The sequence below is a fragment of the Tetrao urogallus genome (genome assembly GCF_951394365.1).
Source record: "Tetrao urogallus genome assembly, chromosome: 1".
NCBI lineage: Eukaryota > Metazoa > Chordata > Aves > Galliformes > Phasianidae > Tetrao > Tetrao urogallus.
The window spans coordinates 80,134,730-80,151,011 of record NC_136813.1 but is presented as its reverse complement, the minus strand read 5'-3'; the positions used below and the strand labels follow the sequence as shown (position 1 = coordinate 80,151,011).

General features: G+C 35.2%; 1 protein-coding gene across 1 annotated transcript in view; it reads left to right on the top strand.

The window, feature by feature from the left end:
- DMD (dystrophin) overlaps positions 1–16,282 on the top strand; it is a gene marked incomplete at both ends in the record, with an annotated part of 1,041,552 nt that overhangs the window by 834,691 nt on the left and 190,579 nt on the right. The gene's annotated exons all lie outside the window — the stretch shown is intronic.

The following is a 16,282-nucleotide window of genomic DNA, read 5'->3' as shown; positions in this document are numbered from 1 at the left end:
GCTGTAGCTTTTTTTTATTCTGACTATTTCAGCACCTCACAGAAAACTTCAAAGGTTAAAAAACTGAATAGATCTAACCAAACAATTTATATTTTTGACTTTGAATTACTTTAGGTTGTCGTATTTACTTGTAATAGGTGCCATGTTTAAATATGGTGATTTTGCATGTGAGACAAATGTAACACTATAGAATTTAAAGACATGGGAATAGCCACATGACAATTTAAGTTTTCTGTTTATTTCCTTCTGAAGCTCTAGTTTGAACAAATAGTCCAAGTTAATACGTGTTTAGGTGTCAACGTATAATCAATTCTATGTGAAAGCACAATTGTGAACAGAGTTGGTGTTTTAAAAGTGCACACAAAGAAATGGGGATTGGAAAACAAAATCTCATTAAAAGCAGGGATAATTTCTGGAAATTCTGCTTTGAAGTGTTAGCGCATTGTGCCACTGTAAAATAAGATCCCACCGATTAATTTTCAAAATAGTGAATTACTCAGACATTGTGTTTGGATTTGTGCTGACTCTAATTTTGCTGAGTGCTTTATGATGAGGAACAGTGCACTGAAGGAAGACACCTGCCTTGTGTATCAGTATCATAGTTAAGTCTCCATACCATGTGAATGTTACAGAAATACCTTTACACTTTTTTTTTTCCCTCACCAGTTGACTTCTTTTTGTGTATCTGCATTTTATTCGATACTGGACCAAAAAGACGGTTTTAAGGAAAAGGATAAAAGTACTTAAATCTCTGTCATAAGCTGTGGAAATGATTATTTTAGGAGAGCTTTCAAAAGCAACATGCAGCAGGATCAGTAAAAGTGTTTAGAATGACTTTTATGAAGTCAGTTTAGGGAGATATTACTACTCCGTGACCACAAGTGGCTAAATTGCTGTTTTTTAACTTAATATTGAGAAACTATTTTGGTGAAGCCTTATACTTCATGTTGTCTTTCATGTGATCTTAGACAGAATTACTACCCAAACAGAATAACTTTATTTGTAAAGCATCTTGAGGACATATTTTTAATAGGTGTTTCAGTGGTATTCAACAATCTGAACTGTATTCTCTTATTTTTCAAAATACACACAATTTTGCAAATGTATGTGCTGTTTCACCTTGCTCTTAGAATGCACCTTGAAATAAATAGGATTTCTCAGAAACAAGTGGCTTTAAGGAAATGTCACAGAAATAAGGTCATGATATGTAACTGAGTATTTCTATGTTGCAGTTCATATGTGTTACAGTTGGAAAGATTAGCATGGTGGAATGGCAAAAGAGGCAGACAGGGGAAGAATCTTCAGCCGTGTCCAAAGATCTAGGCTCACAGGGAAAAACTCCACAAAGGAGTGATCTCAAGAAAGAGATCCTTCCACAGTGGTAGTCAGCCCTTAAATGGGATCTCCACCCCGCTGGTGACACAGGTGAATTGCCTTCACCTGTGCTCCCAGGGCTGAGCTGGTCTTTTCCTCAGATGACCAGTCAGTGGTCCAGGCCATGACCCAACAGTTCCCATACAACATGTATTTTCAAAAATTCTTAGATCTTTCCCACAAGCTAAGTTCTACACTGCTTAGCTGCATTGCCTCTGCATATACTTTCTGACTACACAGAACATGAGCAGAGGCCATTTGGGATTTATGTCTCTGTAGCCTGTGGAAGAAACCACTGAGGTAAGTGTACTAAACTGTTACTATATATATGGTAACAACACATGTTTATTCAAGACTAAAGTGTTCAATCCCTGCAATATTGGGCAAAAAGAAAGAAGTTTCACATTTACAGTGATAGATTTAAGAGTGGATTTTTTTTCTCCCTCACTATGAAGAAAATTGAGTTATGAGTTGGGTTAAACCAACATAGCAATTAACTGTCAAAGTTCTATTTTGGTAGACCAGAGAAATTTCTGGAAGCTTGAGATTAAAAATTATCTGTTGACTCTTGTGGGCTAATATATACTCTAGTATTCTAGTACAGTACTCTATATAATCTACAGTACTCTAGTATAATCGAGCAAAAAAAGGCAGACATTTCTGCCATGACTGATTGCTTTGGTGAGAACATGAAATCAGTTCTTTTCATGTATTTTCTGTCTATGTATGGCTTAGTTTGGGTGTGCTTTTTTGCTTGTTCGGGTTATTTTGAACAGAGTAAAGTGTGTGTGGCAGAAAAACACAGCTTTTTTTTACTGCCAGTTCAGGATATCTTATCAGGACCACAACCATGAAAAATGAGTACTTTGAAACATGTTGACAGTGGAAGACTCAAAATATTTCAAATACTGTTTTGGTAACATGTGTCACACTTCTAGATCAGTCAAATCATGATTTAGAAGATAGAAGAAGGAAAATCAAGAAAATTGATAATCTTGTAGCACTTTACAGTGCAGTTTTAATGTTGCCAGAATGTGGCTTATCCTTGCTTGGGAAAAGCAACTCTAATACTGGGAAACATTTTGTAAATCAGTTAAACATTTGACCTAATTTTAAACATTGTTATGTTCAAGATAAGAACTGGATGATGACAAAGATGACAAAGCTTTATTTGAAATCAATTTATGTATTTGGAAAAGTTTGATCCTGTTTAAAAGAAAATCTAATAATAACAAAGCGCATAAGGCTACAAGGCCAAAGATCTCCGAAGAATAATTTCTTTCTCTTCAACAGTAATTTCTTTAGTCATATAAAACCAAGCTTGCCTTAGACTATGAAGTAAGCTAAGTGATTCATGCACTGACCTCCATTTATTAACTACAACCTCTACTCTCTGTGGTGATATTTTATTAGGATTGTATTGTGTGTAATGATCTTTGAATTCACACATCTGTTACTGTTCTAGTCCCTTCAGATGCACTTAGGTCTTTTTTATCTTGATTGCAGTTCTTCTTGTCCTTAAATAACAAGACTTAAAGATTATGAACAAATGCAGTTTCTCCTTATTTCTTCCTCTCTAGAGCTGTCTCGAATTAAAATATAAAGAATTACTTTTCTGTTTTCCTAATTCTTTCTTCAGCTCCTCTAATAATGAAAGAGATTCTAAAAGAAAGAAAAAAATATACCAATTTTGATGTGATTTAAGCACATAGCTATTGCTGATTTACAATGGAGCTGAATGCTTGCAGAAAAACTAGTTTGAGCAAGCATGTGTAGAAAAATAGGATGCAATTTTTGAAAAGATTAATTGCATTTTGCGAGATGATTGTTTGATAGTTTGATAGTTACAGAATTGGCAATAAAAAGAATAAAAAATCATCATATTTTTGAAACTAGGAATAAGTGTCGCAGTTTGATTAAAACCTGCATTCACACTCTGTAAGTCATTCATACTTTGCCACTTCATATATTAAGGGCCAAAGTTCTCCACTGGCTTGAAGGGTGAAGCAAGAAGACTGAAGGAAAATTGTTTGCAGTGAAACAAGAGGTTAACAGGAGCTAGGTGACGGTACCATTATACTAGGAAAAATTGGCAGTTGGATTCTTACCAAGGTATAAATAAATCTTTATATAAAGATGATGAAGCTTTGCTTAAACAGAGCTAATTTGGCAGTTGTATGCTCTGATGTTACATAGTAAGTTTTATCTAATTTCTTTCTTAATTTTCGCTCTCTTTCTTGCACAGCATTGCTTCTGTACTGGGCTACGGATTATGTCTTCCAAAGGACTATGCTACTTTTTGCAGCGTACTGTTTAATTTCTTTCCCTTTTGAATTTTAAACTAACCTTTTTCATTCCTTTGGACATAATTTGGTTCAGAATCATCTCTTATTTATTTTCCTGCCTCCTGATGTGCTTAGTGCTCCTGCCTCATTTATAAACATCTGTGACATTCATCATCATGCTGTTTCCTTTGTGTTTCAGATCACTTATATAAGCACAAGTCAAGTGTCACTGATACACTCTTGGACATAGCTTTTCACTGTTGCACTTTATTTACGTTTCTTTAATTTTTCATGCTCGTGTTTGTGTCTGATTGATTTGGAGAAATACAAAAGTCATAAACTGTGCAGTAAATTGTTTTTGTTTAATCTTTATATTCCACCATTATTAGCACCTTTTTGTTATATACTTTTTTTTCCCCCTTTTGTCACACATTTTATTTTAGGTTAATTCTAGTGGAATGGTTACCAGATTTCAAGTGCATAAAATCTAGATGTGATCACTGGAGCAAAGCTTAGTAGATTTCCTTTATATGGAGAAGTAGCTAGTTCTAGGCCATATTTCAAGTAGGCTAGATAAATGATGCCCTAGGAAGGCCTCTTTCTCTTCATCACATTGGAGCATTAATGACTAACTTGGTTCTAAAAGTCAAAAATTTGATGAAATGAGTTCTTCTGAGTATCTATTTATCGTCTTCTTCTGAGTATCTATAGTTCGTCCTGAGTATCTATTAAACAGAATCAATAGTACTTTGGGCAAAATAATATAACAGCAAACTCTTATTTTAGGATGTTTCAAGACTTGCCAGGATGTCCCTTCCTAGGCAGAAAAGTTAAGGAGAAAAAGCTGTAATAAAAAATAGTAGCATTTTGACATAACAAATTTTCCTTTGTTCTCTCGCCTCCCCCCTCTTTTTTTTTTCCCTTTAAAAACAACAATTCACAAAAAAAAAAAAAAAAAAAAAAAAATTTAAACAGCAAAATGGTTCAATTCAGTGTATATATTAGAGAGCAAGTCAAAATCACCACAGAGAGAATTGATAGCATCCTGACATCTTGTAAAGATCAGCAATTTAAAACTATTAAGTTTCTTCTCTGTTGCTTGTCTTCATACCCCACTTCTATTTACAAGTGTCTTTTTTTCTTTTTCTGCCCACTCTAATATTCCCTTCATCTATTTGTTTAAAGTTTTCTTTGTGTAATGATGAAGCTTAAAGTCTTTAAGTGGCATCTTCAAAGTGTTCTTACCATAATTCTGAGCGAAGTTATTTCTGTAAGTTTGTCTTCACTAGTACTTGCTATTATCTTTTTTTTTTTTTTTACAGTACAGTAGAATGAGAGCAATTTGTTCTTGATCTCAACTTTCTACAAGAAAATAAACTCTTAAATTTTAGATGAGCTTGAAAAATTCTCCTAATAATTTTCCCACCCTATACAACACTTTGTTAGAAGCAGCCTGCTGAAGTAGCAGTTTTTTTTTTGTTTTTTTTTGTTTTTTTTAATTAATCAGTAAAGGTAAAAAAATAAATCAATGGGTAGAAAAGCAGAGAAAGGTGCAACAGAAAATGTTGAAAAAGGAAAAGTTTGTGCAAAAAGTGGTTAGGAAATCAAAAGACATAGAAAACAGTACATTTTCAAAATTCTGTATTCAAAATGCAGAATGTTGCTTAAGGTAGGCTTGGTAAAAATGAGCTTGAGAACTGGTTAAGGTATCTTCTATCTTAGCTATATTTCACCGGAAAATCAAAGAGCCAATAAACTTAAGGGTGTTTCCACCGCCATTTATCTAAGAAGAGTCACTCCTAACAGCTCTTGCATCATTCTGAAGGGAATTTTCCTTTTTTAGTAAGATAGAGATAGCCAAATTTCTCTTCATGAGCAGTTGCCTGAAGGTATGCTGGTGAAATGAAAAAGTTAGGTGTCTGATGTAACATCTTCTGTGATGTTCATTCTCTGTTTTTATAAATTCTGTAAAATCTTATTAGTAAGTAATGGATGTTCTCAGCCCAACTCAACTGACTGTTGCTGGTCTCAATCATCTTAAAATTGAGATCTCTGCATGGAGAGATGTAACTTCAGAGACAACTTGCAGGTAATTAGATGTTTCAGACACAGATAAAAGAACTCCTTAAACATCAAATGACTTTGAGGGGAAAAAAAAAAAAAAAAAAATAGTAGTAGTAGTAGCAGTAATTTTAATTCTTTTTTTGGAGAAAGATGTGGAAACCTTTTTTTGCTGTGCAGTGTAAGAGAGAGAACACATTGGGATTATTCCCATTCAAAACAAATTCCACAAGACAAACTTCTTCATGAAAAAAAAATTCTATTTTCTGACTAGACGTTGCCAGAAATGGTTCTAGTATACTGTATATATTTGCGCAACATACAGAGAATACCATCACATTGAAATGTTAATGTGAGTTTGAAGTCCCTGGAAAAATGGGATTTAGCCTGCGTGCTTGCTCTCTATTTGAAAAATTGCTATACTCTTCAAATAAAAATGAAATGTAAAATCTGCTTATGTAGAGCAATTGAAATGTGTACAATAGGCTACAGTTCTTATTGCCCCTATTTTGAGAGGACCTGCTGTGGAATAAATGGAAGTTTACTTTCCAGTCTAAATGAATTGAAGTCAAGGCTTCTCCAGGCTATCCAGAAATCCCCTTGGTTCTCAGAAGCCCAGCAGATGACTTGCGCATATCCCGACTGTTTTCCTCTACCATAGCAGACAGCCTGCAGCTGTCTCAGTCAGGGAGAGCTAAAGTTTTGCTGTTTGTATAAAATCAGAGTAAGACTTGCTTCAAGAGGCAGGCAGAACACCGTGTCCCTTCCAAAGCCTGTTGTCTAGGTGACTGTTTGTGAAACACATTAACCTGAAGTGCTAACGTGAAAGGCTGGGAAAAGTTGGTGCATCCAGTTCAAATCATTCAAGTTTCACAATTCGTTCAAGAAACCTTTTTTTTCTTTCTTTCTTTTTCTTTCTTTCTTTTTTTTTTTTTTTTTTTTTTTTTCCCTGTTCTTTGTTGTTTCTTTTGTACCTTCAGAAGCTTGGCTTCACTGTTTAGTGCCCATCACACGTTTTCCCTTCTGCCCTTATCTCGATATGAGTAGGCCCTTAATCCTTCTGATTAGATACTTTTAGTAATAGGGATTAAATCATAGCTGTTTGATAGAAAGTTAATCCAAGGCAGTGGTGACTTTTCCATCCCTGAATGTGGGATTGTGCTGCTGGATGATTTCAGAGTCTGCTGCTGTAGTTGGTAGTCAGGGCAGGTTGGGATGCAGAGCTGACGCTTCGTCTGCGCATAGATTGGTGCTGTGCTGCAGAAGCTGTATGTTTTTGGCTCTGTGACAGAATAATTGCTTTGGCAGAGGGCTGCTGTGGCACGTATGTAGTTATATTTGAAGTGTGATTGTGACTTGCCATTTCCTGTTCACTGTAACTGTGCCTATGGAAGAGATTTGCCCTCCCTCAGCTGCTATTTTGTTCTTTTTTTTTTTCTTCTTCTTTTTTTGTTAACCCAGTACATAAATATATAAATTCTAAAGTAATTTGTTTTGTTTTGTTTTTTAATTGTTTTTAATTTAGTACAAATTCTGCATGCCAAGCATGTCCTTTCGGCAAGTAAAGTAGTGTAAAATGAGGAAATGTAAACACCTTGCCTTTACTTCCTTCTTCATCAGCCTCTAAAATGTTCTCTTACGAACTATTTTATTTCACTTTGCTTCTTAGGAGGTTGTGTCCTCTTGAGATGTTTAAGCAGCAACTCATGTCCGTCCTCACTTGTGTGTGTGCCCTTGGCAATTGCTGAGTAACAGGCATCAGAACATGAATGGCATTGTTTGGCTTTCAGGCTTTCAATGAGAATGCACAGAGAAAGTGGAGCTCCACTGGGGAAATGAGCAGCAGTATTTCATTTAGCAGTGCAGTTAGATTATGAAGCTCTGTATGTGCAAGGGTGTCTATTTCAGAAAACTCCATGGCATGGAAAGGGACTTTTGAATTTTTTCTGTTAGTATGTCAAGTGTATAGAAGCTGATTGAGAAACATATTCAAATTCTTAGATTTAGATTTCAGAGCTTTTTTTTTTTTTTTTTTTTTTTTTTTTTTAATGTTATTTGGAAAACAAACTCTGCTGGGAAAGGAAGTGACAGTATTATCAGGGTTAGGAGCATAACATCACTGAGTAGCCCAGCAGTGACTGCTGTTACCAATGCCTGGTTCAGTAAGAGTTTGCCTAATTTCATGAGCTGCGCTTGTTCAATCTGAGAAGAAGAGGCCAGTGGAGGCTTTGCTTCTGTGTACAACTTTCTGAATGGAGGCTGTTGAGATGACTGAAAAAGACTTGTCAGAAATGGACGGAGGTGGGAACGCAAGAAGTTCTGGTTTGATATAAGAATATATTTGTTCACTGGATGTGCTTTGAGCATAACATTGGATCAGGTGTGGAAGTCTTCAGCTTTCCGAGTGATCCTGTGCTTTAAATATCAGCTATTAGAATAATGGAATCATAGAATCATGAGGTTGGGAAAGGTCACTGAGATCACCTAGTTCAACTGCCAGCCCATCCCCACCATGGCCAGTAAACCATGTTCTTCAGCGCCAATCTTTATGTTTCTTAAACATCTCCAGGGACGATGACTCCACAACCTCTCTGGGCAGCCTGTGCCACTGCCTCACTGCTCTTCCTGAGAAGAAATTTTTCTAATATCCAAACTGAACTTCCCCTGGAGCAAGTTAATGCCATTGTCCTATTGGTAGTTACCTGGGAGAAGAGTTCAACCCCACCTGTGTTTCACAGATTGGACCAGACAGAGGCATTACTGGACTAGTGAGATATATCAGTAATTTGTAAAGCATTTGTAAAGAAATCTTGACCTAAGAAAGCTATAAAAGCAATTCTGGAGTTTAAGCTTGGGCCTAGGTGGCATAATTCACAGTGACAGCAGGAGATGATAACTAATTTATTCTCTATAGGAAATTAAGTCAGAGAATGTGACATTCTTACAGTATTTAAGATCTGCCTAATATATTGACTGACAAAAAAGTAGTACTCTGTCTTGTGAGTACATGCCTAAACCCCATGTTCTTTTTTAATTTTCAAGAAATTCTGAATCTAGGAAAGAAATTTGTTTCTTGATTTCTGTATATATCTGTTACTTGCCTTCTTCTATGGTGTGTAATTCATTCTTTAGTACTCACATTATTCTATTATTTTAAAATGCGTATTTCACTTTTCCTTTGATGTATTGGTTTTGACACAGAAAACTGAATCATTTTCTACTACTTTTCAACTCAAAACAATTACTACTTTTCAAAAAAATTACTACTTTTCAAAGCAATAGTTTTCTACTTCTTTTCAAGTAGCTTTCAACTACATTTGCCTGATTTCTACATGTTATCTATATCGTCTCTCTCACTGTGATTGTGATCTTCTTGTTTTTACCATGATAAGTCTTTCTTTGGGACAAGATTCATGTAGGTTTTCGTTTCTCTCCATCAAGATACTTACAAGCCGTGAAAGATCATTAATATAGTGGTTCTGCGTAGTTATCTCTGTATGCAGATCTTGAACCTGATTTTTCCTATGTAGATCAAAATGAAAATGTATGATTTCTCCAGTATAGCCTCTAAAGGAAAATTATTTAATGTTTAGTATGATCATGATTTTCTATTTTTATTTTTTACCAGAATTGCTGAAGATAGAGGGAATAAGTATATGTGTTTGGTTTTTTTTGTTTTTTTTGTTTGTTTGTTTGTTTTTTAATATGAATATGAGAGTCAGTAAATTGAATTGTTTTTTTTTACGTCAAAGTGAAAGACATGAACAGGTTTTTTTTTTCTCTCCAAAATATCTTTTCTCCAGAAAAAGAATTGAATAAGTAAATAGGTTGAGATTTAACAAAAAGTGTATCATCTCTATGTAAGAATTCATTGGTGATTTTTATTCTTTTTTTTTTTTTTTTAAAGTGGCATCTGTTACTTTAACCTGTGTTGTATTTGTTGTATTAGATCCCAAAACCATGGTAGCAGCATCTCTATTCTCACTGAAAATTAAAAAGATTAAAAGATTAAATGTACTTCTGCCCTTCTACTTCACAGGTTTTCTGTCTTTCCTGAGCTTGCCTCAGAACACCTCGAGGATTTGACACAAATGTGTACAGAGATGCTGGAGCTTCCTCAGTATTCCCTCCAGGTCCCACTTAGCCTGGTCTTGATAAAGAACAGTTAATGCTGCAGGTCTTGCACATCATTAAAGAATAACACCTGAAATTGTGTAAATTCGTAATTGAAATCTCATTATCTTTGGAACAGTGCTGACTTTTAGAGGAGCCTTAAAACCATTAAAATTTTTGTTCTGCATGAACCAATTTTCATAATGCATAATGTATGAGGCCTGTAGTTTCTGCTTCGTATTCTGTGGTTGCTCTCTTTTGAGTTTTAGTAATAGTTTATGTTGTTTTAATTAGTATCATGTCATGTTATGAAACTGATGCACCAATTATTTTTCTCCAGGCATCAAAGATTTTGCTAACAAAAAAACTGAAATGTCAGAGTTTATTTTGAGAAGAAAAAAGATTCAAAGAAGCATTTGAGACAGGAGGAATTAATGTGATGTGTAAAAAAAAAAATTGTTTTTTTGGAGAAGTTTGGAAGAGGATTTTATATATGCTTGTGTATTTGAGGAAGGGTGAAAGTATGTCTAAACTTGTAGGTGGTAAAGTCAGCGTGTCTGATGGTTATGTGCTGGTGCATTGAAACCATAGATCCTTTTCTGTGAAACGACTTCACAGTCTTATGAACAAATAGTTCTTCTCCTAGGAACAGTCATGTATAATTAGCAAATTTCAGCTATGTTTCACTATGGGTGACAGAAAAGTAGCCCTTGTCCTTTTTTCTTTCCTAATTTTTTTTCTCCAGGCTTTGAGGCAGTTGTGTTTTTCAGCCTTTCTGGCTGCTAGTTGTAAGAGAAAATCAGTATTAATTGGAAGCACTTAGATGTCAGTGGAACTAATAGAGGTAGATGCTCTCCAAATTATCCAACAGGACTTTCAGACCTCGCCTGAGTAACTGAGTGGAAGTAAATGTTCCTGCAGAGGATGGTGTTGCTTTTGTGCTACTGCTGTTTTGTCTCTGACAACTGGGGAGAGGGCAAAATTAGACATGCTGAAAGTAGCAGTATAATTATTTGGCTGCAAAAAATAATAATAACAAAAAAAGCTGAAAGCTTGACAGCATGAGTGTGCTGACAATGTACAGGTGTAATGGAATCTGACAATCACTGAATTACTAGGGTCAGGTATTTGTTGGAATAGGCTACATGCTGAAACCTAGAGAACAGCGTAAGTTTTTAATGACCCTAATGGTATTACTTTCAGAAAACTGTGTTTACAAGTACATGTGCATTAATGCCATTTCCCTCCTACTCACCCAACTTTCAAATCCAGTTTTCACAATCAGATATCTAATCCCATACTTAGATGTCTCAGTAGAGATGGCTGATTTGCTGAAGAACACTTGCAGCTCCTGCCTTAAAACAGGTGCTTTGTTTGTCTTGTATTTGTTTACTTGAAAGGTCATTAAGAACAAGCTAGGGTAGTAAAATAAACACCATATATTTAAATCATACTGCAAGTGATTCATTGCTGTGGCAACTTGGAATTTTCTCAGCTTTGCTGTAAGCTCAAACTAATCTGAAGTTTCCTTCTGATCAAGGTTTTCACTGTAGATATAAGGACAAGGTAAATAAAAAAAAACAAACAGGATAGAAGAGTGCTATTAAAGTTACTATTGCCAGAATAGTTTATATTTGTCTAATGTAATGGCAAGATTAATCAAATCCTATGTGAAACTATGCCTATAAACATAGAAAGCTTTGTATGTTGAAAGATTAATTTCTTTATCTATTTATTTGTATTTTCATTAAATGTGAATAAAAATAGTTTTATTTCAGTCTTTCAGAAGCACATGAAAAAAATCTGTAAAGTCCCATAAATCAATGAAATTATTTAACGATTTGTAATTAGTTACTGTTGAATAGAAATTAATTTCTAGAGGTCTCATAAAAATTTATTTGATTACTTCCCTTTGAACAAAGGAGAAATGCAAGACCTTGTTCTATGTCTGAAAAGCCAGTCCTGTGAAGGAGGATCTGAACAATAGAAGCTTGAGCATATGTTCAAATGACTGAGTTGTTGATCTTAAAGCTACCTAAAGCTGAAGTAGCTTGCTGTTAGTGAAATTAAGAATCCCACAGCATGTTTTCACTGTCTTTCAGCAAGACAGTCACTGTATCCTTGGCTGTGCCATTTTGCAATCACCTGAATGTTACCTAACTTGAAGGTTGTATTCCTAGTCATAATCTTTTCTGAAGACAGGGTGCAATTTGCTAATGTGAATTTTGTTCCTTTCTTATTTATGGGGCACCTAGAATTTAAAACTGTAACAGAGGTAGCTGCAGCTTATACAGATTGTCTTCTACAGGGAAATGTTATCCTTTAAGCTTCCACTCATCAACATTTGCTTCTCTGCTAGAGAACTAACTGTTACCTTTTGTTATCTTGAAAATAGTGTTGGGAACCTAGAAATGCCTTAATGATATTCATAAGCTTATCTTTCCAATAGAGAAAGACCTTTTTATCTTTCTTTTTAATCAAGTAATTAGCATGAAACATAGAGATGTAATCATACCAGACTAGAATTGGGGTCATGCCACAGGCTAGCTGAATTCAGGAGGCTTCATGGCATGATGATGTATAGCCATTTCACAACAGTGCTTTTTACTCAGTAACTCTGCCTTTTAATTACATTTTGTGTCCAATTTGAAAAGTTTTCATCATTATGGAAATTGCTCAGTAAACACTTTCATTCTAAGGCACAACCAGATTTCTGCTTCTGGTCTGTGAGTACACAGAATCACAGAATGGCTGAGGTTGGAAGGGACCTCTGTAATCCATCTGGTCCAACCCCTTGTTTAAGCAGGATCACATGGAGTATATTACATAGGATTGCAACTGAGGTCTGGGGAAGGGTTTGTTTTTTTTTTTTTAATATCTCCAGAGAGAGAGATTCCACAGCTTCTCTGGGTAACCTGTACCAATGTTCAGTCACTCTCACAGTAAAGAAGCTTTTCATCACATTTATGCAGAATTTCCTGTGTTTCAGCTTGTGCCCATTGCCTCTGATCCTGTTACTGAGCACTGCTAATAAGGGCCTCATCCTGTCCTCTTGACAACTTCCTTTCAGATATTTGCATACATTGAGAAGATCTCTCCTCAGTCTTGCCTTCTTGAGACTGAACAGTCCCAGTTCTCTCAGCCCTCTAGTAAGAGAGATGCTCCAGGCTCCTCGTTATCTTTGTAGTCTTCCACTGGACACTCTCTAGATGTTCATTTCTCTCTTTTTGCTGGGGAGCCCAGAACTGGACATGGTACTCCATATGTGACCTCACCACAGCAGAGGGAGAGGATCACCTCTCTCAAATGACTTAAAAGCTTGATGGAAGAACTGAGAGCTTCTTTGCCACTGTATTCACTTTAACAGAACTTGGTTGTGCATGCTCAGATGGTTTGTATAGTAACAGGAAAAATTATATTCATCACTGTTAAATGGTTCGGGTATAAAGTTGTTCCCAAAATTATACTTGAATTAGTTGTATTTTGATCTAAAACAAAAGAAAGAGAAAAAAAGATAACTGGTTCTTCATTTAATGGGGTTTACTCCAGTTGGACCAGTAATATTTTGCAAAGTAAAAGAAATATTTCAGTGTTTTGTTCTAGCATTAATCTAAAACATAGTTTTTTCAAACTCTTTTATTTAAAAAAAATATAATGTTTTTCCTGGTCAAATACTTTGAAAGTAATGACTAACTCACCAAAACAGATGGTCATAGAGAATAGTGCAAAATGTCTTTTGAGGACCAAAAGAAATAGATAAGTGCATCTTGCACTGTCTGCCTCTTGTATTTAAAATGTATTGGACTTACTGTGCTGTAGCCATTAATACAACATCTCCAGAACTATATCACCCCCAAAACCATTTGTCTGTCTAGCAGACAAAAGAATAAGCCCTGATCCTGAAAAAGGTCCAGAATTCATGGATTTCTTTTTTTTTTTTTTTTTTATTTTTTTTTGGTGCTTTAGGTAGAATAGGAGACCTACAGGAGTTTAAGTATGTAGTTGAGTAAAAGCAAGTAAATTGTTTAAGCTGACATCTGGTCCCTGAGGTAGCTAGACTGCACAGAGTTGGAAAATAGTCCTACAGACCGTGACTGCAGTTCTTAGATCTGTAGCAACCACATGGAGGTAAAAGACATTGAAGGGGGAACTTTTTTTGATTTTACCAGCTGGGATCCCCTGTTAGTAAAATTCAGAGGCTGTGCCAGGCCGTAAGTGCTATTTTGTCCCATCTAAGTCCAGAGAACAGATCCCTGTTCTTTATTATGTGCTCTGCTCAGCAGTATTCTTAGAAGAAAAACAAGCAAACAACAAATACTGGCTCGAAACAGTAAGTTTGTCAGATCTGCCTTCTATAGGCACCAATGAGAATAAAAAATAAAATGAGAAAGAACCCTACATTCTTGAGGTTTTTTTGAAATCACCATAAAAAGACAATAAAAATAAGGTTTTACTTAAAGTTGTATTTTAAAGAGGGGAAGAAGGAAATCATAATTTTTTATTTTTTATTTTTTTTTTGGAAAAGGACCTTAAGATCGAAGTCCAGCCATCAACTCTGCAAGTCCATTGCTACACCATGTCCCTCAGTGCCACAACCATACACTTCTTAAATACCTCTGGGGGTGATGACTCTTCCACCTCCCTGGATAGCCTGTTTGAATGCTTTACTGCCCCTTCTGTGGGAAGAATTACATGGACCTAGAATTTTCAATCCATTTTCAGTAACTTTCTCACTCTTTCAGTGCTAGTATGATAGAACCTTAGTACTATGCAGTACAGTAATTCTGAGTAATGCATAGCCACAGAGGACTGAATAGCTGATGCTTTGAGTTCATGTACGTAATTATGCAGACTGACTGTTCTGTGTTGTTTTTTTTTCCAATTACTAACAATAGAGACAAGTTTTTCCCCCTGTGCTGATTTCCTTTAATCAGATGGTACTGTCTTTAATTTTCTGAGCCGCCTTACTCAATTAATCCCATGTATGGTAACTAGAAAATGTAAAATGATTCATTGGAAATGAAAAGCACAATTCCAAGGACAGAGCTGAGTCTGTAGAGGAGGATTTAAGAGCTTTAATTTCTTTATTACATAATTAATTTTGTTTCTACCTTGTATAAAGATAAATGTTTTGTCAGCTGTGCTGCATTAATTTCCATGTCTTAGTCTGACTCTTGTATAGTCCAACCAGTGAAACTAATTCCTTCTTTCTAGAACTTCATTTTACTTTCAGCCTATCAACTCATTCTGATGTTGTGCCACAGTAATGGCATAATTATGTGCCACGTCCTTCATGTATTTTGCCAGTATACCGCATGTCAGCTACAGAGGTTTTTAACACCAATCTGCTAATTATTCCTGATAAAATATCCCCAATCTTTCTGAATTCGTTAAGGAATATCTCTGCTATGTGGAATTAGCATAGGTATTGTCAGTCTTATGTTGCTGATTGTCTTATGAGTTAATAGTTTCAATGTACATGATTTAAGATGGTCACTTTGCCATTTATGAAAACATCTTCTGACCTTTGTATAAAACTGAATTCTCTACAGAGGAATGGTAAATAGATTACTAATAGAAATACTAGATAGATTATGAATAGAAATGTTAAATAGGAGCACCAGATATTTTCTGTGCCTTACAAGAAGGTGAACAGAGATTTTTAAATGTGTGTAAGGCTGTAATATCTGATCAGCAAGGTTACTATGAACAAATCTTACGGTACACTTTATCATCTAACTCTATCATTCATCTTAATAAAAGGAAAATTTCACTCTGCAACTCTTAGGCATATCCTTTGATACGTGGGCAGTTCCTTCTAACCAGTTGAGCTCAATCCAAGGAGTGAGCTTTAAAAAAAAAAAAAAATAAAAAAAAATAAAAGGTGGATGTGGAGGTTTGAAAAAAAACTTTTTTTATTATTTAGCTTAATAATCTGTACTCATCAATGAGTTACTTAGTGTCTTTTTGTTGTTGTTGTTGGTTGTATTTTGTTTTGCTACTTACTATTTTTATGGGAATGTATTTCTACATAGCTCCAGTAGTAACCACTTCAACAAAAACAGTGTATAAAGAAATTTAAGTCCAGCAGTATCTCAGCAGAAATATAGCAGGATTGATTTTGGTCCTTTGCATTTCCTATGTGTGTTTGAATGCAATGGAAAGGATAAAATGCAGTAAATACTCTATATTTAGTCTATAATCTATGCTTCTTGGTATGATGTGTAAGTGACAGTATACTTTTGCAAATAAATAGCATCTTATAAGATGAAATACTCCTGCTTTATTATTGTCAAGAAAAAGGATCTAGTTCATATTTAACTTCTATTTTTCAAACACAGAAATTACTTATTTCAGAAAACAAATAAAAGATGTATAGATATTTTTCTTACTTGCGCTGTGCTTATCTAGGGACCAGGTGTCACGAAGAAAAGATCTGAAATGCAGAA